Here is a 23,027-nt window from a genome sequence, read left to right on the forward strand (position 1 = left end):
AAATGAAATGGTGTGATGAACAAGTGTGAATTGTATCTCCAGTCTCATGCATTTTGATAATTACAGTTTCTTGACTAAGTCTGTGTACTTCCAGCAGTGTGTCAGGCAATTTACAGGAGAGAGAGAAGGTCAAGTTCAGTAAAACTCCAAGTGTGGTCTCACATCATTCCAGCAAGAATAATTCAGGTTCCCTAGAAGTCTGGGGCCACTCAAACACATACTGAAGTGTGTAGAGAAGAAGTACTCACTAGATGAGCAATATTTTGAGAAGTAGGCACCTTAGCATGAGATGTGCAACAACAGATACCCTGAGCAGGCAACAGGAGGGGTAGGGATGTGACAGGAATGCTGATCATGGAGGTGTGCAGGCACAGCTCAGCCCATTTTTAGGGCCCCCTGGGCTGCAGGGAGGAGAGGACATATCATGGTCATGAAAGACACTGGGTCAGGGTCTGGTCCTTTCTTCTATCCATGTTTAACAGCATCAGTATTTTCACAAACCACTCCTTGGATCCAGGACTACTCTCCTGGGGTTGCTTGTGCTGTTTGAGCAGCAGGAGACTTCTAAACTCAGGATGGCAACCCAAGCACCTCTCCAAAGAGCCATCAGTGAGGAGAGGGGGTGCAGTACTGCTTGCACTGCAAAAGGGCACATGAGAAGGGTGGTGTGGCCTTTTATGAGAGCAGAGGTTTTCAGTTGCTTAAGTTCTATGTCCCACTTTACATATTAATGTTCTCCATGGAAAGGCTCAAGATGGCTGTAATTCCTGGGATGTAAATGGTAGCCTAAAGGAATAGATTTTATAAAGTACTGGGAAATTGCTTTGCATTATGTTCAGAGGAGCATTATGTAATGGAGCAGTACTTTAAAAATTATGTGCTTTAGTCTCAGGATGGAGAAATGTTGGAAAATCTTTATTGTCTAAAATGTTTAATGGTTGAGAATTCCATATGTGCTGCTCTGGATCTTGTCATAAATATTGTCCTAATCTGCTATAGAAATGCAGCAACTTCAACTCTACTAAATGAATGGTATTGTCTGGGTTCTGTAAGTGAATTGGATTTAAAATGGTTGGATTCTGGCTTTGTCAAGTAGAGAAAAAGGAGGGCTCCTTCCTGAGATAGCTGTCTAACTGAATAGTCCTTTGGAGATAAGGCATCAATAACTTTCTCCTAATCTTAGTTGAGCTTAATCAAACACCTCACTTATCAGACTTAGCTGCTCTCAGGTAAAAGCCTCCTTATCTGGCATTCACAGGGTTTTATAGGAAGTTAGTTAACATCAAAAAGCGCAGATTTTTGAGCATGACAAAGTCACCTCTACTCTGCAGAATACGAGCAACCACAATGCTCAAGTCCAAAAAAGTAGAAGAGCTGAAGCCTTACAAGGTTCCTGTCACAACTGGGATAATTTTCTTTATTAATGATTGTAATTGCTGAGAGTTTTGTTCTTTGGAGCTGTTGTGTTCCTGAACAGAATTAGCACCAGGTTGAATGTGCGTAGTGGGTTGAGTCTTTATTGCTCAGGGGGGAAAAAAAATCTGAAGGACAGTGAAAGAGACAAAAATTTGCATTGTTGAAGGGTTATTTTCATAATAATTCAGTACACCAGTGGGCCTACATTGCCAAGTTAAGTTATATATAGAAAGCCAACTGTTAATTTTGCTTGTTTGATGCATCTCTATCTCAGAATTTTTACTTATTGTACATGTCAGTCTGTGAAGCAGAGGAGGGCTGCCTTAGGATCTGATTCTGCTAATTTCATTCAGAACAGGGGCTTTGCTGTTAGTAAATACCCAGAGAAGATCCAGAGAAAGGAATTTGTTTGTTAAATAGTAAAGGAGATATGAGAGAAAAGATGTAATCCAGAAAGGGAATTGACTTGGCACTGATGTAAAGTAATAAGGGCGATATGAAAGTCTAAGGGAAATGTTTCATTTCAAAAGATAAAAAGCATTATGAAGATTTCAAAGACCTAGACTGCTACTGAACTGTATCTGGTGAAAGAGGCATGTGAAATATTAAGCATTTGAAATGTTTTGTTCATATGGGAATTCATTTGAAATTGTTGTTGATTTTATTATGCAGTTCATGTTAATGGATATTTGACTGTAAGGTTGATTATTAATGAAGGACAAATGAAATCTATGCTTAATGTTATGCCATAGCATGTCACCTTGAAACTTTAATTGTAAAAATTCAGTAGGGCCAGACTTGCTCAGTATTTCAATTGAGAGCCACGAGATACATGAAGTGGTGCTGTGACAGGCCCCAGAACAGCTTTGTGACAATTCATGCCACCTTTAGACACAGGGATTGAAGGGCTGCAGCCTTTCATGAGCTTATATTATTTTAAGATGGAGAAAAAAAAGCCCCAAACCAACAAAGAACCCACTTTGAGAGGTCGGGCTAGACACCAGTCAACAAAACCTGTGTAACACTTTCTATAATAAACAGTTTCTTGGTGGCTGTAATCTTTATTTTAAACTATTTTGAGACTGCTGAGTGATTGTTTTGTTCCATCCCATGATTATAAGTCCAAATTTGCTTCAGGATTCAAGGCCTTCTTATAAAATGTTTTACAGTGGTACAATAATACTCCTTGGAGCAGGCCAGGACTTTTTGGTGTCCATGTGGAAGATGGAGGAGCTCTTTGATAACTTTGGTTCTTTTTCTAATAGAAAACATTGGTTTGACAGAAGTGTTTCATTGAGTGTAAAATGTTAGCACTAGGATGGCGGGTTTTTTTTTCAGAACTAAGGAAAAGCAATCTGCTTTATTGCCTTTCCACAATGCCCAAACACAGTAGTTCCTGTCAGTAGCAGCACTCAGGATTGCATCTTTGCTTTCACAGCCATTCATGCACACTGGGGCCCCAGGAGGCTCTGGAATGAGAGCCTGGCCTTGGCCATGATTGGAAGTGATGTAGACTGATGGGAGCAGAGCTGGAGAACAAAGCAGTTGCTTTAGAGGACCTGTCATCCACCACATGTGCTTTTCTGTGGGTTTTATCACGAGCTGTCGTCTGGCTCGAGGGAAATAAATACAGGTTTGCAGTTGGAATGTCACAGTGCCACACTGTGGTTGTTTGGGAGATAGATCAGGAGCAAGAAACTCATCTGTGGACCCCTAAACCCACAGGGCAGAGCTTTGCTCTTTGCTCCTCTCTGACTCGGGTGGGTCAGGTTGGCATAAGGCTGACACTTCTGAAGAGCATGAGCAGGGCAGTTTGTCTCCTTTGTTATTCTTTTTCATTTCACTGAAGCCAGTCCTTGTCTTTGGGAGGTTTTTATATTCCTGGGGGTAACTTGCTCTGAAGTGAGCAGAGGGGAATACCACAAGAACCAAAATAAATTCAGTAGTCTTCTGTTTGTTCTTGTTTCCATTTCTTTCCAAAGCTAAATAAATTTCAATATCCAGTTGCTTTATAGTCAGGCTTCAGATGTAACCTGTATGTTTAATATAATCTAATATTCATTAAACAATTCTAAAGATTCACTGTTCAAAAACATATCTGCCATTGGAGCCTCTAATGGATTCCCTCAGGGGATCCCTGGGGAACTGTTCCTCTGCAGAAATCCCTTTCTGATCTCATCTGTCTCTCCACTCAATGTGCTTGTGAAACTAAAAACCTGCAAAAATCAAAGAAATAAGCTGGCAGGGAAGGACAAATGGCTCTTTTAAAGCTGCTTCTCTGTATGTCTGTGTTCCAAGCCAGAGAATGGTCACCCTGTCCCTGTGAAACAGCTCAGGGTCTGTGAATGATGCCAGAGCTGCCCCAGGGCAGTGCCCCAGCACAGGTTCACCCTGAAAAGTAAGCAAGAAAAGTAATAGTGAGTCAATTTTCAATCTATTTAAACTTCTGTACCTCCAGCTTGAGTTCTTGAGCTGCGAGTGGGAAGCAGTGGAAAGCACATACAGATCATTGCAGTGTTGTTATTTATCTTGCAGGGCCTAGGGATGTTATAGCCACACAAACCTCAAGTCTTTTGAATGATGGCAATTTGGAGTCCTAAAGAGTAAAGAATAAAAGAAATGTAGTCATGGTATGCAGTGGCTGTAGCAGAGCCAGAAAGAGGAGTTGACTCTTCCATATGACTGGAAGAGATTCTTCAATAGAGTCAGGTCTCAATATTTTTATAGAAGTCCAGGAGAACAATTTAAATGCTAAAATTAATTTAAAATTTAAATAACATTTTTAATAAGCAAATGAATGTTCCTTTGTGACATGGGACACTACTGGAATCTTTAGAATTGAGACATATGGTCTTAGCAGGGGTTAAACAACCTGCATATAATTAGGACTGTAGAAGTCTTCTCAAGTTCTCATCACAGTTCAGCATTTCAGGCACTGCTGTCTTTTCCCATTCCTCACTACCAGCAGCACATATGTGCCTTGGCACTTTAACTGTGTGCATTGTTCACATTATATCACATTAATAAGGTCAGTGCACCTGAGGCAGAAGGAGCTACTGCACAGCTTTTCCCCCTCTCTTCTCTAGCATGTGTCAAAGCAAAGGCTCCACAGGTCACTGTGTTGGTATCTCTGGGCTTTCTTCTGCCAGATGGTTGGGTTGCAAGTGTGAGGTCTCAATCTCAGTCCTCTTTTATTTTTTTTTCCCTTCCTTTGGTTTATCTTTAATTCTGGAGAGTTTGTTAAATCTGAGTGCAGCATGTATAATTTTCTCATTAAATCAAAGGACAAGGTCATTATATGTTAAAAGGAGGAAATAACTACTTCACACATGTTATCTTCACAAAAATATGAGCTGAGCAATTCTGTACTGACCTTTCAATATCATTCAAAATTAAATTCCATATGCACTCTGCTGCTATCTTCTGTTCTGCTGCTATGATGCTGGAATGGCTTTTAGTGAAAATATAAATGGAAACTATTTCTTTGTAACTGTTCCATTGCAGTTGCTTGGCCCTGATTTTTTTTTGTTTTTTTGTTTTTTGGTTTTTTTTGTTTATCTATATTTAACTGTTTAATGTAAAACACATGTTTTCACTGCATTGATCATGGGAACATCAGGTAGTTTCTATCTGCAATAAAACCCACTATGATCTTTGCAAGTAGTGCTGTCTCCAGAAATCCAGGCCTTGATATGCTTAAAAGTAACAAGTGGAAGGACTTGCATCATTAAATACAGTAGAAAAGACATTAATATAGATTTGTAGTCATAAAATGAATTGGTCTGTCTCGGTGGCAGGAAGTAATTTCTGCAGGGTGTAATTGTGAACACAAAAGAGCGTTGCTACAAAGGTGCTGGGAAGATAGAGAACAGTAACAGATAAGCCCCCAGAGCACACATTTACTAGAGGAATATTAGAATGATTTGAGAATGGAGAAATGGAATAATAACCTTCAGGGCTGCAGTGTTCACATCTGTGAATATGCTTAATTGTTTTATTGCAGGGCTTTAAATGTGGTGCCTGACACACAGAAATGTTTAAGGTGCCCCCTCATTAGGGCTTCACCTGATCCTTAGGAAGGAGGCATTTCTCTTTGCCAGCAGCAGGGTGCTGTGGGAGCTCATCATTCAGGAAAATTCATGGGTACCGTGCTGAGGGAGGCAGGGACTGGACGAGGAAAGCTTTGTCTGGCTCTCTCTTCAGAACTTCACAGAGCTGGCTTTTAGTATTTCCTGTGGGCTTGGAGAACAGCAGAGCATAGATAAATATTTGGGGGATGGGGTAGAGATGACGATTACCATAAACTTCCTGTGCCCAAAAATGAAGCAGTGAGGCCAGAGACTGTGCTGGATAAATGGGTGGTATTTTATTGAAGACTCTTGACTGAGATCTGATGGTGATGAAATTAGAGATGATAAGAAAGTGTTTCACCTTCATGCAAGTTGTCTCTGGAAGCTCCAAACAAAAGATTAGTACAGGAGGAGAAAAAACTTTGCCAAGACTGAGGACTAAATATCAAACAGCAGCAGGAGTGCCATGTTCAGTTGGTTCTGCTTTATCCCAGATTAATGTCCTGACCTTCCTATTTTGTTAGTCTGGAATATCTCCATATCTTTCTGGGTTTGAGCAGAGACCTTTTCCAGTGTATTGCTGAAGTTGGTCTATTCTCAGCCTTTTGTCTCTTGTGACTAAAAATAGTTTAGTCCAGCTAGTCAAGAATTTGGCTGTTTCAAACACAGACAGGGTGACTTGCCAAACTAGAAAGAGCACAATGAAATGGTTTCAGTTTGAAGTTGAGTTCATCCCTTTGCTTTCAGATAAGAAATTCCTGAACTGAGAAGGCAGATACAACTTCGACTTTAAGCAAGGACACAAGGAAAGGTCAAAACAATTTAGAAGAGATTTGCCTCTTCAAATAAGGCAAGTAGTTATGTTGTTTTAAAAAAGGAAATGAAATCTTCATTGTGGAGGACTTATTCATGTAAAACAGATTAAAATATGCATTCATAATATGTAAATATAGAGTCAATTAACATGAAGCTTTTTTACAGTATAAGTGATTGTAACCTGCCAGTGTCCTCTGGGACGACTTTGAAACTGCAATGCTTCTTCTCTGTAGTCCCAGTTAACAAAAATCAATAAACAGTAAACAGAGCAGTCTGTTGCCAAGTGAGCAGTGTCTGAATAGGACAGTTTAATTTCCAACAGACGAGCAGAATTCACCAGGAACACACAGACTCAGGAGCCCTGTCTGCATTCCAGGAGTGATTCCAGTAGGTACCAGAAAGAAGGAAATTCACAAAGAGGATTAAAATCTGTGTGTTTGGGCTGACTCCTGTCTGCTTTGCCTCAGATGTCATCAGTTACGCTCCTATGAAATCAAGATGAAGAGGGTATAAAAACACAGACGTTTATTTCCAGTTTGGTCTTTTCTTTGATCCTTGAAATCTTCTGTCAAAGCAGAACAGCTTGAATCTGTCAGGAGGCCTGATGGTGAAGAAGGTCGTGGTGTGTCCGTTTAGCAAAGGTGACATCTGTCCCCTGCAAGTGGCTCTGCTCAGAGCCTGCTAAAGGGGTGCCATGGGCAGAGGCCAAACTCTCATTAACTCCTACCATTGCCACAGTTCACTGTCAGACTGAGCCTCCCAGGGGTGCTCAGGTCACAATAAAGAGGTAACATTGTTTAGACATAAAATCATACAACTTGAAGCCTGGTTTTTTTCCCCCCTTGAGCAGATGAGGTGATTACTGGATAAGTGGGTGATCTTGTGTAACACAGACTTTTAAGTGGCCATGCTTTGCTCTTACCTGGGATTTAGGCTTTTTGCAGGCATAGAATATCCTGAGTGGGAAGGACCCCTAAGAACCATTCAGTCCAGCTCCTGGCCCTGCAAAGACACCCCAACAATCCCACCCTGTCCCTCAGAGTGTTGTCCAAACTCTCTTGGAGCTCTGGCAGCCTTGGGGCTGTGCCCACTGCCCTGGGGAGCCTGGTCAGTGCCCACTGCCCTCTGGGGGAAGAACCTGTTCCTGAGATCCAACCTGACCCTGCCCTGATACAACTCCAGCCATTCCTCAGGTCCTGTTACCAGTGACAGGACCTGAGGGAACAGCACAAAGCTCAGCCGCCCTATTTGAAGTCTCCCTATGTGAACATACATGACAAGGTGTTTGAAAATTTTTCCATGGCATCTGCTTTGTACATATCTCTGAATTTCATTTTCACATGATCCTCGAGGTAGTGATCCCCACATCCTTAATTGCATTAGTCCAAGTTGCAAATAGCCTGCACGTTTCTGGCAGTGCAGAGGTTGGCTCAACCAAGTACAAAACTCTTAATTTTAAGTAGATTGCTGAGGGTTTTGAGCATTTGGTATGTTCAGCTTTTGAAAGCAGCTTCTGCTGAAAGTCTGTCTACTTAAAATTCAAGCAGTCTGCAACTAAGGAACTCCAAAAAGAGGTAATGAACCATAAATTATTGCTGTTAGATATTTAATACTCAATCAGTATGTGCTCTCTCATGCATATCCCACTGGCATTGCATTTATTCTGACAGTGTGGTACTGGTTCAATTACTTTGCTCATTTACAATAAAAGATTAATGAAAAGAGGTATATTTTAGTTCACAGAGATTAATTGCATCCCCTACTTTCCCTACTCTAGAAATATTCAACCCATAATCCTGATAGCTTTTCCGTCAACAAGTACATGGAAAATTAATGGACTTTCTTCTGCTGGAATTCTCAGTAGGCTTGCAGATACAAACATCCAGGGAAAAGCTGACTGTAATCTGGCTTTTTGGTAGGGAGGAATTAATTTACCTCTTCTCCCTCACTCTTTCTCTTTCCTTTGCTCATTAATCCATTCGGATGACACTTTGAATTAGCCAGAAAAAAACCAAACCAAAACAGGTTTGTGCAGTGTTTGATACCAGCACACCCTTTGTCTTATGTCATCCAACTAAAGCTTGTGGTGTCTTTTCCTACTAATGCATGTCCAAAGACAGCTGGTCATTGTGAGAGGGGAGAGACATTTCAAGAGCTTTCTAGGGTGTTAATAAAATTTAACAGCCTCTATATTTGTAGAATATTTGATAAAGTAAAACTAGTAAAACTTATTTTTAACCTTGGTATGAATGGAGTTGGTACTTGTTTAAAATTTGAAAGGTTCTCATGTAGTTTAATTAACCTCTCAAGCATTTTAATTTGGAGTTTTTCCTCCACTATGTAAAGATAATTGGGGGGGAAAAAATCAACAAAAAAGGCACCATGTGTGCTGTTGTCAAGTAGGGAGAAAAAGACGTTTTGCTTTATTTTATAGGAGTTGTATCTACATTAAGAGGAAAATGATTCTAAGAAAAAGGACATAACTACAAGAAAACACCCCAGTGAAAGTCATTTATACAGAGCTGAGGTTTTCATGGAAGCTGCAGAACCTTTAGGCAGATCTTCAGCATTTCATGTTTGTAGCAGGGCAGATTTCAAAAGGGATTGCTTTGAGTTCAGTTTAGATAAACATCCAGAAGTTCAGAACTTATCACAAATTGCTAAACCCGTTCAGCTCACAAAACTAGAAGGCAAATCTGATGGAATCATTCTTGCAATGCTGTGGCACTTGTAGATCTGTTCACTACTGGAAACTATTAGTTGGGAGGGAAAAAAAAGATAAAACATTTCAGTATTTTGAACTTTAATCATTAGTATAAAAATGGAGGTACACTTTAAATATGTATCTAGTGCAAGCACATGTTTTACCTCACTTGCTGGCCTCTTTCCATGGTCACACAGAAAAAGCTCTTGGAACTACCTTTGAGATGCTTCCTGGATATCCTGCCCCAAATCTACAGTAAAATATGTAACAGCTCGCTTAAAGTCTATATCCAGCTCATCCTCAAAATGTGGTTTTATGCATTATGACTTTTTTTAATCTGTACTATTTCCCATCTTATTAAGGCTCACCATTAATTCAGGGTGAGCCTCTCAGACGTAGGGAGTAGAATGAAAGCTGAGCTGGTTTGGAATGGGATAGACCAATTTATGGATAGTTTAGGCTGAGGTAAAGGAAGAAGCCTCATTTCAGGGCATCTGCATCCTCTGTGGCCACTGCACAGCCAGACTTTGCTCTTCAGAGGGCTGAGCAAAGCTGTGGGTAAAATATTCACACTTGGGCTGTTGGTATCTTACTAATGAGGGCTTTAGAGGACTGTCTAATCCATCTGCAGCAGGGCCTGTGCCTCTTTCTTCAACTTTGTCTGGCTACCACTGGACAGGAGAAGGGATTCTGAGTTCTCAGCTTGAAAAGCAGGGATTAAATCACACACACATGTACAAATGCTGAAGAACTCAAGTTACTGCTTAATCCATTAGGCTCTCATCGGATGATGTTGTTGTTCCTTTTCCTCATCTTGCTAAGAATGGGAGATCTCCCTGGAAATCATTTCACGGGGGGAATAATATTCTTTGGGATAAACTGGGTTTTGCTTCTTGGTACTTTTTAATGAGAGCTGAAGAGTTTGCTGGTAGTTATATCTCCTTTAGAAAACTGCAGCAAACCACTGCTGTAGCATATTCTTTTCTGTGTGAAAACTGTGTTTTAAATCTGAATAATTTAGCTTATTTCATGTCTGTCTAAGCCCACTATTTCTTTGAATGCTGGATGATTCTATATTTAATTTCTGATCTTTCTACTAGTGGATTTTTTAATTTAATAATACAATAATATGCTTTAGAGCTGCCTGTAATTACTTGGAAGATATGACTTCTCTTTGTGTAAGTTATATGTCTGTAATTAAAAGAAGATCTGGCATATATATCTCCAGTTAATAATACTCATGATAATAGAAAACTTGTGTCGATTTTAATAGGAAACAACTTTTTAATTTGCTTTTATTGAATCCTGTGTAAATTGACACAAAACTACTTCCCTCCCATTGCACAGTATGTCTTAAGGAGGAAATTTGATAAAAAAAGAGTTTTAAGTTCTGCCTATAGACCCTGCTTTGGGCACCTTTTCAGAGTTCCAGTGGAGTTATGTCCTGCCACTGGATTTCTCTGCAGAAATATGATACAGCAAAACTTGTACTGGTGAAGAATCATTTGTTGCTTAACCCTTGTAGGCACCAAAGCTGTGTGCACAGCTCACATTCTGTCCTTAAACCTTTTGTGCAGAGGTGGAATTTTAGATGTGTCACCACATTGAGCTGGTGGGTTTAAATGCCCTGTGGCAGAGAGCAGGGCTGAGGGAAGGATGGTGCTCCAAGTGCAGTGGGACAGGAGACACTGCAAGAGGCAAAGGGGATTGTAGGAGCTTTTTTCTACAGCATGGCTTATTTTCTTGACAAATATTATAGAATCACAGCATGGCATGGGTTGGAAGGAAACTTAAAGATCATCCAGTGCCACCCCCTGCCATGGGCAAGGACACTTTTCACCAGCCCATGGTGCTCCAAAGCCCTGTCCAACCTGACCTTGGACACTTCCAGGGATGGGGCAGCCAAAACTTCTGTGGGCAACCTGTGCCAGGGCCTCAGAGGGAAGAATTTCTTCCCAATATTCCATTTAAACCTACTCTGCCAGTGGGAAGCCATTGCCCTTATCCTGTCCCTCCAGGCTCTTGTCAGTGGTCTCTCTCCATCTTTCTTGTTGGCCTCTTCAGGCCCTGGGATGTCACCAAAGGATTTTTCGGGCCCAACATAAGAATGAAAGATTTTTTTGAATATATTCATGCACATTGATGGTTCTATACTAGAACTCCAGAAGATACAAAAAAAAGGAAAATCTTTAAGTTCTGCTGCTTCTTCCTCAGTCTGATTACCCAGCTCATTTTAATATTCTACATGAATATTTGTGTCTCTGTGTCTCTGTTTCATACCAGAGAAGGATCTGGTGGTCTGGAATTTGAAAATGCAGTAATTCTACAAGCAATGCTCTTGCTGAGACACCCCGTTAAAATAACATTCACAGTTCAGCAAGTCTTACATACCCATACAAAATTCTATCCTATTGCACCCCAAATCCTGAGCCAGTAATTCAGTGTGGTATTAAAAACTGAGAGCAAATGACATTTGAGGGGGAAAACCATATTTTTTAACTGGATTTAGTGAACTTGTTTCACTTTCTCTCCACTCTCCCCTCTGCCTTCTGTCACAGACCACATCTTCAACTGTAATATTTTAAATCTCTTTAAGACTCTTAAAAAAAATATCTGATGTAAACTTTTTCTTCATCTTAAATCTTAACTAACTCAATCTAAAATTTTGGACAGATAATTTTCCACAGCCTTCACTGAATAAATCAGAGCATCTGTTTCTTTAGCATTTGATTTTCTTTCTGTTGCAGTCAGGGAAGGACTAACCAAGAGAGAACAGAAGAGCATTGATCTCTTTCCTTCCACTTGGCTGAGTGAGATCTCTGGTGATGTTTGCTTCTAGGACATAATTCAGAAGTTCAGGGAAATCAAAAGTCTTCCCATTTACTTCAGAAAGCTTTGATTATGGCTTATAGTGGATAATCACTTTTCTGTGTGTGTATGTGTATAAATATTAAACTCAGGAAAATGTCTGTATAGAACCAGCTTCTTTAATTAAAGACAGGCTTATACAGGTATTGATTTTTTTAGTTCAGCAAAAGCACAAGTTAAAACAAGGCAAAGAGCCAAATGATGATGTGTGTTGGGGGGAAAAAAATCTAGCAAAATACACCACATCAAGCAAGTAAAAAGTAATAAGGAATAAAAAACATGGCCTGATATGTTGAATTCTTTTCTTGATCTAGAATGCTGACTCAGATGGCACAGAATTTTAATTATTTTCTCAGGGAGGAGGAAAATCACCTCCCTACTAAAACTGCAATCAAATACCCAATGCAATTCTGCTCTTCATTTAAGAAAAACAAGATAAACTTTAGTTATTTTACTTATAATTAAATTCTATTGAAACTTAGTGTCTTAACCTTATTTATTAATGCAATATTTTAAATCAGATCAACTCTATGAATGACTTTTTTAGGCAGAATAAGCAGAAATCAATCTGTGTATATATCAATAATTGTATATGAGAGTCGTTCTAAGTGTATTCTCAGAACTGTTGTCCTTCAACAATGTCCTTTTTCCCTGGAGTCAAATAGGGGAGGCAGGGAAGGAGCTGCTTGAATGTATCTGCATCAAATATACTTTATTATTGCCCTCAGTCTCTCAGATCCTGGTTCTGCTGCCTCCCTACCCTGACACTGCTGAAGTTCTCAACAATAAATGAACTATGTAAGTGTACAGAAGGGTTTCTATGATGGAGACAATTGGCTCTTCAGGAAATTCTCTCTGCCTCCACATCCTGGGGCTCGAGAGGGAAGAGCAGGCCCAGCCTGAGCAGTAAAGCTTAAAATTACTTATGCATTATAAATCATATAAGGGTGAGGAAAAGGTCTAGAAGCTTAAAAGATAATGTAGGTCAAACTTAGGTATCTTTTTCCAAAATCACACTTCAGTGCTTCCATGATCAGCCTTTCCATGGCTGAGATCCTGGAGTTCTCAGAATTGCTCTTAGTTGGATTTCATCCAATTTCTTGTTGTTTTACTGTTGGTTTTTATCCTCCAAAAGTAAACTAAGGATGGTAAAACTGATTAATATTGGCAAAATTCATAGATGCTTCATTCCATGGATTATCTTTTGCATGTTTGCAAACAATACATCTGAATCTTCATAACTTCAGAGCTTTTTTTGTGTTCAATTTAATCTTGGTGTGAAAAAAGATGAAGTTTCATTCTTTCCTGTATCAAAAATGTTACTGGCAAAATAACGTATACTGACACTGGCTATTCCACTACATTTTGTATACTGTTTCCTAAGAGTAAAACTGTTGGAAAAGAGCATTTTAAAAAGATAACGGGAGAAGGAAAAAAAAAAACCCAAAAGATTCCCCCAAACCTTTGGTCAACAGCATTTATTAGCTGAGAAAGTAGGCATTGTTACTAAATTAAACATCACCAAACAAGTTGCTGTTGGTCACTGTCTTTACAAAACGATAATTGGGTGAGAAAGTTGATTAGGGATCAGTAATTTTGGCCTTTTATTACCAGTTATTTTGTATTAAAATCTATTTGATTGTATGAAAAAACTTAACACTTTTTATCTGCTGAACTTTCTGGAGAGAAAACCAAAACCAACAGTTGAATTCATACTGTTGGGACAACTTGTTCTATACAGCAGCGGTTCTTTGTGTGATACATTTAATGGCTTCTGAAGAGCTGTCATTAACTACAGGGGGAAAGTAGTTAATTAGGTCTACAAGGAAAGAAACAATGTTGTAGAACAACTTAGAAACTCACCTGTAGCTGAGGGGAAGGCATGTGGTTTCTCCTTCCTTCATCAGGAAGGCAATGGAGCAGTGCAATTTTAGGGATTGCAGTGTTGATGGTGACGTGTCTCACTGAAGCAGACAAAGGAACAGAAGCCTTCAGAGCACTATTGAGAATTTAGTGGCTCCAAGATTTATACCTATTTTTTAAGTGGTATATATTTGCTCTACTTTTTTACCTTTTCTAATGGCAAAAGGAAAAGTAAGGTATATGAGAAACAAGCTGAAAGAAAATGCACAAATGCTATTTGATTATTTTTTTTAAACCTTCCCACAAAATGTAAATGATTCTAAGGAAATGCATCTCTTTTGGAGTTCTGAGGTTTTGTTCATAGAATCCTGAGCTAGGAAGGACCCCCTAAGGACCATTCAGTCCAGCCCCTGCCCATGCACAGACACCCAACAATTCCACCCTGTCCCCCAGAGCATTGTCCAAATACTCCTGGAGCTCTGGCAGCCTTGGGGCTGTGCTCACTGCCCTGGGGAGCCTGTTCAGTGCCCATCACCCTCTGGGGGAAGAAAGGACCTTTCCCTGAGATCCAACCTAAATCTCCTCTACACAGCCCCAGATGTTCCTCAGGTCCTGTTCCTGCTCACAGAGAGCCAAGATGGAGCTGCCCCTTATGAGCTGCAGACCCTGCTGAGCTCTGCCCTCAGTCCCCTCTGCTACAGCTGAAGAAGCCAAGTGCCCTCAGCTCCTCATTTGGTCCCTCCAGGTCCTTCAGCATGCTCATGTCCCTCCTTTACACACTCTCCAATGGCTCAATCTCTCCCTTCCATCGTGCTCCCCCAGACTGTCCTGCCATTGCAGATGAGGCTGTCCCAGAGCAGAGCAGAGTGGGACAATCCCCTCCCTGGCCCGGCCATGCTGGGCCTGATGCCCCCCAGGACAGGGATGTCCCTCCTGGCTCCAGGACACTGCTGGCTCATGGCCAACTGGCATGAGCCCAACTGGCAAGACCCCCAGGGCCCTTTCCAGCCTCTCATTCCCAGTCAGTTCATCCATCTGGGGTTGCCCCATCCCAGGGGCAGAACCCACTGTTGTGCTCTGCTGCCACTACAATCATTTAGTATGTCCTGCATCTGCTTCAAAACCACAGCAGTTCAGGTGTGGGGTAAAAAGCAAAGGACTACAATAAAAGTGGAAAAGGGGGTGTGACTGAGCCATTTGAGGTAAAGGTGGCAAGACAAAATAAGCTGCTGTCATTGCTTTTGTGAGCCAGCTAGATTTAGAGCATGAACCTTCTACATATTTATTTATATTTTAAAACCCCTCAAAGATGAAAAGAGCCAAATAGAGACATCAACTAATGCAACTCTGTTGAGACATTATTTGTCTGATAAAGTTAGAATGACAGACTTGGGTCCTTTGTGTTCTAGAGACTAATCATGATACCTCAAAGTGAGAGGTAGGTGTGCATGAACATGTCTGTAGCTGAGAAGGGAAAGGAGACAGATGACAGTCAGCCTCCACAGATGAACTTGGGATACATCAGTCCCATACAGAAAGGAAAAGGTGAGGGGATGATTTCAGGGTTAGGTACATGGACATCCTCACCGTTTGGAGAGGGAATCATATGAGAGGGAATCACATTCATTACTCTGCCATTGCTTCTAAGCTGTGACATGTCTGAGAGCCCAAACAGTGGCTCAAACACTCATTTGGGAGCATTTTTCTTATGAAGGTAACTATCAATGTGATCAGTAGTTCAGCTGGACTCAATAGCTGTTGTTCAAATAAAGAAAAGGAAAAAGCAGTGTGTGTGTGGGGAACACCTTTATAAAAAGTGTCTTATGTGTGTGACTTTGCAGTTAAGGCCAGTGTTGCTGCTACAAAGCGGACTTGAATGGAACCTAATTTGAAAGAAATAAGGACTAAATGAAACAGTTTGCTGTAAATCCATAGATTATGTGGCATTTGGTAAAAGAACTGGTTCTTGTGAGTTAACAGGATAATAAAGTGGAATCCTCAGAGCTTCTTTTTTTATTTGCTCTTTGTCAGAATATTCTTTCATTTAGTATCAGGCTTTTAAATAGACCTCAGGTCTTTGCACTTAGTCAGCTGCACAGGTGTTCTACCCACTACCTCTCTGTCCCCACTGACTGTCTTGTTGATCTTGCCATGACCCAAGTGTGGAAAAGAATGCTTTAGAAGGTTTCTTATTTCTGCTTCTAAAGGAGTTATGCACCATACCTTGTAGTCACTGAGATTACACTTAGAGGGTAAAAAAACTCAAGTTAGTGAAGTAAAACTCACAGTGGTTTGTTTTGTGACTCTGAGGAGGAGTTAACTGCCAAAGATTCAAGGAAATAGTTCTGCTTTGAAGGATGAGAATAAAAGCAGCCAGGAGATGTAATGGTTTCCTCCTAAAACATAAAAAAACCAAAAATAAAACAAACAAACAAACAACAAAATAAAAGCTGGTGAGTAAATAAGAGAGTGGGAGAGTCTTGACAGGGAAGAGTCAGGTCATTGTTGAATGGGTGATTTGCCTCTGACCAAAGGCACCAGCTGGGCAGAGCAGTCAGATTTGGACCAGGAGAGAGGCAAAAAATTATATGAAAGATAATGACATTATTGCCAAAGTTATCAAACATATTTCAGAATAAGACTTGACGTGAATACAACTCAAATGACCAGCTGGTGCATTTGTAATCCTTGAATCTTTTGGTTTTATCCCCTTCCAAACTCTCTAGTGATTTTTCTTCTCTGAATTGTTTTTTCTTTGCAATCTCTATCTCACTATAGGGTTCTCTATTCAAAGCAGAAAATGAAAGAGTGGAAAAAGGAAAGTGAGCCATTTCACAAGAAATTTATTGCAGATAGCAATTTAGTAGACTCATTATCCCAGCGTGAGGAAAATACAGTAGAATCCTAAGAAAACCAACACAATACAAAGGCAGTGAATATACTCAGTCATTGAATAGACAATATCATAATTTCTCAGTTCAGGTTAATAAAGATCCTAATTCATTTTGCTCTAATCGAGTGTATTAAGTAAATGTTAAGTGCTAATTAGTATCCTGCTATTGAAAAAGCAAGAAATAGAACACAAGAGATGAGTTCAAACTGGTAGAAATTCTTAAGTTTCTGGATAATTGAGAATGCCGTAACAAAGTTATGGGCAGAAGCCTCAGTAGCAGAAAGGTTAAAATGCTTGTGAGAATTTTCCAAGCAAGTCTAGTTACAAAAATAAACATATTCACTGCTGAGTTGGTGGAAAGGGCAGTTTTAAGTTTTCAATATACATTTTAAGAGTGCAGTAAACAAACTGGAAAGGCAGTTTCACCATTGTCAGTGCTATTAAGGATTTTCTTCACTGCAGCAGTTTTAATGTGTGCTGTGTCCTGATGGATTCCTTCTTGTATCCCCACTAAACACCCTTTTGAAATGCAAAGACACTCTTGTAAGTGGAGTCAACAGAGCTGGTCCAAACCAGTGAAAAGGCAGTAATTTTGGGGAACATAGTCTGACTGGCTATGAAAATCAATAACACTTCAGACACTGCATTTAGATATATGCTCATCTCTGTGGTATATCTCAGCTTTTGACTCAATAGGAGGTTTTTGTACCATGGATGTGCAAGTCATGCAGTAAACTCTGCTATCTTGAAATGAATTGTATTTGTCAGCCAGCTTTGGCAGCCTAACCTGTGCTTTCCCCACCACTGCAGAAACAGCAATTGTAATTAAGAAGGTGAAATGATAAGTAGTGCCTCAACATATTCTTAAAAGACACATACCACAGAATCATAGAATGGTTTGGATTGGAATGGACCTTAAAGCTCTTACCCCCCACCCTGCCATGGGCAGAGACACCTCCCACCAGCCCAGGTTGCTCCAAGCCCTGTCTAACCTGGCCTTGGACACTTCCAGGGATGGGGCAGCCACAGCTTCTCTGGGCAATCTGTGCCAGGGCCTCCCTACCCTCAAAGCCTAGAATTTCTTCCTAATCTCCAATCTAACCCTATTCTCTGTCAATATGAAGTCATACTCCTTGTCCTGTCCCTCCAGGTCCTTGTTAAGGTTTCTCTTCATCTTACTTGTTGTTTCCTTCAGGCACTGCAAGGCCAGAATTAGGTCACTCTGAAGCTTCTCTTCTTCAGGTGGAATAATCACAAACCCAATTCCTTCAGTCTTTCCCACCAGCACAGCTGCTCCATCTTCAAGTTGTTATCCACATTATAACAATTATTAGCTGATACAGAAAACACAGTTAGCCTGACCAGCAGCACACACACCAGAATGCTGAGTTAACTCATTGTGGATTAGCAGAGCAAATAATGAAAATACTCCTTGCTGTTACTGCAGTTCAAAAGGTCTGCCATGTGAAAACTGCATGTTCAAAGGAATTCAGTCAGGTAAGGGATACTTAGTGGAACTGTTCCCAGACACCTGGGAACTGTGCAGCATCCATGTGCCATGAAAGCCATCACAGCTGACCTTTCCAGCAGATAGAGGTTCACTGTGAATTGGGTTCTCTTTTGTGTAATTCAGTAGTGCAGGGTAATGGGAACTCTGTTAGTAAAAGGGAAATACTGACAGACCAGTCTGTGTGGGAACTGAGTGCTTGTAACAGGCTTGGTAGTAGAGCCCAGAAAGGATAAATGTGGCTCAGTGTCCTAGTTCAGCAGGAGGGACCAGTTAACCCTGTGTGGGGGTGATCAAAGCTGTGTATTCTACCCCCTCTATTCATTCCCCAAGGTCAATGGGCCATTAGCAGCAGCTGCCCAGGGAGCCATTATCTCCTTCACACCCAGCCTGAGGGGGGCGGAGCTGCTAATGGGCCATCAACAGCTCAACACCCCCTGGCTCCCAGAGTTAATCGCCCATTGTGTGAGTCCCCGCCCAGGGGGAGGGACTGGGTGCTCCCTGAGGGTACATAAGTGGTGGGTAAGAAGACCTCGGGAACCTCTCGTCGGATCCAGAGCAGCAGCAGGACCTTGACAGGAGGAGATCCCCGCTCTCACCCAGACCACAGCCCTTGCCTGCACCAACAGGTTTTTTTCTTTTCCTTTTGCTCTGGACTTGGGGGAACCACAGGGGTCTCAGCACAAGGGCAAACAAACCCCCTTGGGTTTGTGCCCCAGGACACTGGGTTATACTGCTGGGGTTTTGTGAGTTGAAAGCAATTTCCCTTGTGTGTCAGTGTTGCTATTGTAATATTATTATTAAATTTTAGGTCTGACTTATAATCTCTCTCGTGGTGAGTTCATTTCCCCTGCTGGTTCACCTTTAAACCAGCACACTCAGTGTGCTGAATGTTATCACAGGAATAAAACATAACAGAGTTCCCACAAATAGCTCGTGCTGGTTTGGAAAGGTACATACAGAGGATGCTGCTTCTTGCAGCATTGTAGAACTGAGCAGTTATTTGGAACAGGAGGTATATTGCTTGTATCAGTGCTTGTAATACCAGGCCACTCTCCCCTGGAGGGAGAGGGACAACCAACATGTGAGCAGGACATGGTGGAACTTGGGTAGATCAGAACTCAGGAACTTCAGGGCTGGAGAAGGAAGGTCTTGGCCTTTTGCCCTTGGCTTTATAGAAAGAACTCAACAGCTTGACTGTTTTCCCTCTTTTCACCCCAATTCAGCCTTGGCACCAGGTGTCTTCTGTGCAGCTTTGGTCTCTGCCTGCTTTTAAATTTACCTTCTTAAACTAGAAACCCATTCTTTGGGGGTTTCTAGGCAGCAAAGTAAAAGATCATCTCTAAGTGCCCCAGCTCCTCTGCCACAGCTGCACATGTGTGTGATCACTGCACCAAACCTGTTCTTGTCACCCATCCTGACTAATAGCACAAAACCGTGTCATTTACTTCTTCCTAAGGGGAACCACCTGCAAATCTAATTTTAGGCTTCTGCTGAACAATAGGCAGAAAGACTGTTCTTGTTAATTCAAGGACTTCACTGTAGTGCTCCAAAGGCAACACCCATGAAACTGTTTGCTTAAACTTTGGGTTTGAGTGACCTTTTTCCATTGGTGAATGGCCTGGAAATTACAGAATAGATATCTTAGTAACACAGAAAGCAAACTGGAGAAAGGCAGTCTGATGTCTCATAAAACTTGACAGAGTAGGCAAAAAGTGTGTGCTCTTATTCAGTTCAATATAAAAAGGGATAGATGACCTTGTTCCTTTCTCTGTCTAGAACAAAAAATGTGTTCTTATAATTAACTAAATGCCAGAGTCACTTTGTGCCATCCAAAGGCCTTGTAAACTTTTCCTAAATTGAGCTATTGAAATACACTTTCAGATAGACTTCCTGTAATGGATTTGTATTTGTACTGCTCATGCATTCAAGAGCAGTTATTGAGTCCTTCGGTGCCTCTTTACCCATTTATTCAAGTGGTGCCCATAGAAAGTACTTTCCAGGGCTAATACTGCATGTTCTGTGAATATAGTTTTATAAACTCATTAAAATTACTTTTTATGTGAATGCTACTCTTTTGGGATGAGATTTTAAAAAATCTTCTACTTGAGAACAGCAGGGAGAAAAATAAAGTCCATTTAGCAGTGCACCAGACTTGGTGCACAATAAAGTTTGTGTTAAGCACATGAAGAAAACTTGTACTGAGTCAGGAGCTTCAGCATGTGAGGTGGAGTTCTGTGTGTGACACAAATGTGGGGAAACTTACTGCTGTTGCTGTGCTGCTGCAGAATTAAGGATCTCATTTTAATTGAGTTTCCATGTAATGATGATTTCAACAGTAATTTACTAACTTTAATTAAAATACTTTGCAGCTAATCTTCGGACATTATCCCTTTAATTATAAAAGGCATCTGTTATATTAATAGCCTTGGAGATGGCCTTATTTGCTTTAAAATGTAGGTGCATGTACAATTAAACTTCTGCCATGTTTCACTGTGTTCTGGGCAGGAGCAGTGACCATTATGCATTACAAGGTTTACAGAGCTGTGATAATGAAGCAAATTTGTGCTGAAAAACCTGTACTTCAAGGGAGTATTAAAGCTCATTAATTTCATTAGCTGAATGTATCTTTTTCGACATAATTTTAAAGAAATCTTGCAACACCATGGAAGAGTACTGTGGCACTGCAGAATGGACCAATTTGTTTAATAACTGTGACTTCATAGCAAATAAACATTTTCACATGATTAGTCTAATAGTGTGCTAAGACAGGATTTTCTTTCAAAGTTTGGCATTTTCTCTTCTGCATATTTCTTCCCTGCATTCAGTGGTGACACATTATATTCCACATCATTAGGAACTAGTAGAGTCTCAAGAAAAGCTATTGCTTGGTACAGATCAAGTGAAGCTCAGAGTTAGAGAGAAGAGGCTCAAGCGTGAGCAAAGCTGTAATCAAGGATGGGAGAACAAGTCAAACTGATGTCTGAGGAGGCTGGAGTTGGCTGCTTTCAGCTCAGCTTTTGTCCTACTCTTGCAACTCTTTCAAGCTTCAGTTGTTGCCTTTTCTACAGATATGAATTGGAAAAATCTAGTCTTTTGGGACTGTTGTTCTAGTTGGACATCTTTCTTCTGAGCTCTTTTATTTCCTGAAATAAGAGAAGACTGCAGCCCTTTACTCCTTTTTTTTTCCCTTTTATTTTTTTCCCCCAGTAGCTATGAAGGATACACTGTGGAGATGAAAGGAAAGAAAAGTTATTTCTTTTGCAGAGAGGGTTGGCAAGAGCTTGAAGGTGCATCGTTTTAGGACAAGAGACATGTTGAAGGTGTCAGAGGAGCTTATGATCAGCAAGGGCAATTTTAGGAGTGGAGTGGACTGAGCAAGGTTGGCCTCGAGGGGTCTCTGTCTCAGTTCAGGGTGGGGTGGTGCAAACAGGGTACAGCATTCTTAAAGGCAGAACAACCCTCCTTTCTGCTGTTTGGGTGGGCAGAAGATGTGTCCTTTGTGCCTGTTTGGGCCAGCTTTAAACACCTTCCTGATCGTTACTATGTAAGACCACCTACTACACACACAACCAAAAGACAAACTACTTCTAATGGAGCCATTTCCATACTGATACAGTGGAAATCCTGAAATATCAGGTTAGAAGCAGCCTCAAGCATCACTCAACCCAACCTTTCCTAGCAGAAACAAATGTTGGTTTGTATTTGTAAGGGCCCTGTGTTGTGTCTTGTAGGGCTGGCTCTGTCCAGCTCCCAAATTGTGGTATATCAGAGCTGACACCTCATAAAGGCTGTCTCCATGTTTATGTGAGTGTCTGTTAGGCTTCAGTTACCTTTTCACGAGTTTCATGTCAACAACCGAAGATGGGATGTCTACAAAATATGGTTGTGGTATCTGCTCTGAAAGAAGCAGCAGCCCAGGCTCCAACACTGCATTCAGCATCCCACTTAAAGCAGTGGTGTTGTCAAGAAGCTGCTAAAGGGTATCAGAATTGAACCCGAGGCAGCCTCAGCAGTTAAGCATTTTGGTTACTTTGCTATTATTCCAAGAAATACTTGCTTTTCTAAAATAACATGCTGCTGGTGATGTTCAGAGCTGCAATTAAGGACTGAAAATGTCTAAATAACCTTTCTTTGGCAGTGCACTATTACATAAATATTTTCCCTCTTTTTTTTTCTCTAATGCAAGTGACATCTACGTGTTGTGTGCCCTAAATTTAAAGAATCTCCATAACCCACCTACATAACTAGAAGTACTTATTAGAAGTTGTTGCCTTTGTATCTTCCATATCATAATTGTTTTCTTTTATTTACATTGAGAGCTAAAACCAAGGAAACCCCACATGCTAAACCCATGAGAGATTAGTCTGAAAGGGATGTATCCTATAGGGGTAGCTTGGTCTAAAGGATCAGTGTTTTGCTGTTAGCTGAAGAACTTTACTGTATCTATTCAATCAGATACTAAAAATGTACCCCCCACAAATAAACATAACTCTTTACTTTTAGAGAAGTCCCATATTTGTTTCTGTGCTTAAGGAAGTAATTTAAATAACAACTTGATCATTATAATGATCATAATTCATCATAAAATTGGTTTGCTAATATTAACTCTGAGCCTCCTTCCGTAGTTCTTGTTCATCTGCAGTGAGAATCTTCTGTACAGTCTGAATTACGGTTTGATTTCTGACAGATCATTCTCCCTGCTGGATCTGTGGTTGGTACTGTGTATTTCCAGAGGTGTCCCTTTCTTTTTTGCATAGTCACTATTCTTTCTAATAGGCATAAGATATAACAAGGAATTCAGGAGAGTCAGATGTTTCTAAACCAGGGTAGAAGTTAGGTGTGCAATTATGAAAAATAAGTTTAAACACGATTCCTTAAACATGAAAT

The sequence above is a fragment of the Pithys albifrons genome, chromosome 12, assembly GCF_047495875.1.
Source record: "Pithys albifrons albifrons isolate INPA30051 chromosome 12, PitAlb_v1, whole genome shotgun sequence".
Classification (NCBI taxonomy): Eukaryota; Metazoa; Chordata; class Aves; order Passeriformes; family Thamnophilidae; genus Pithys; species Pithys albifrons.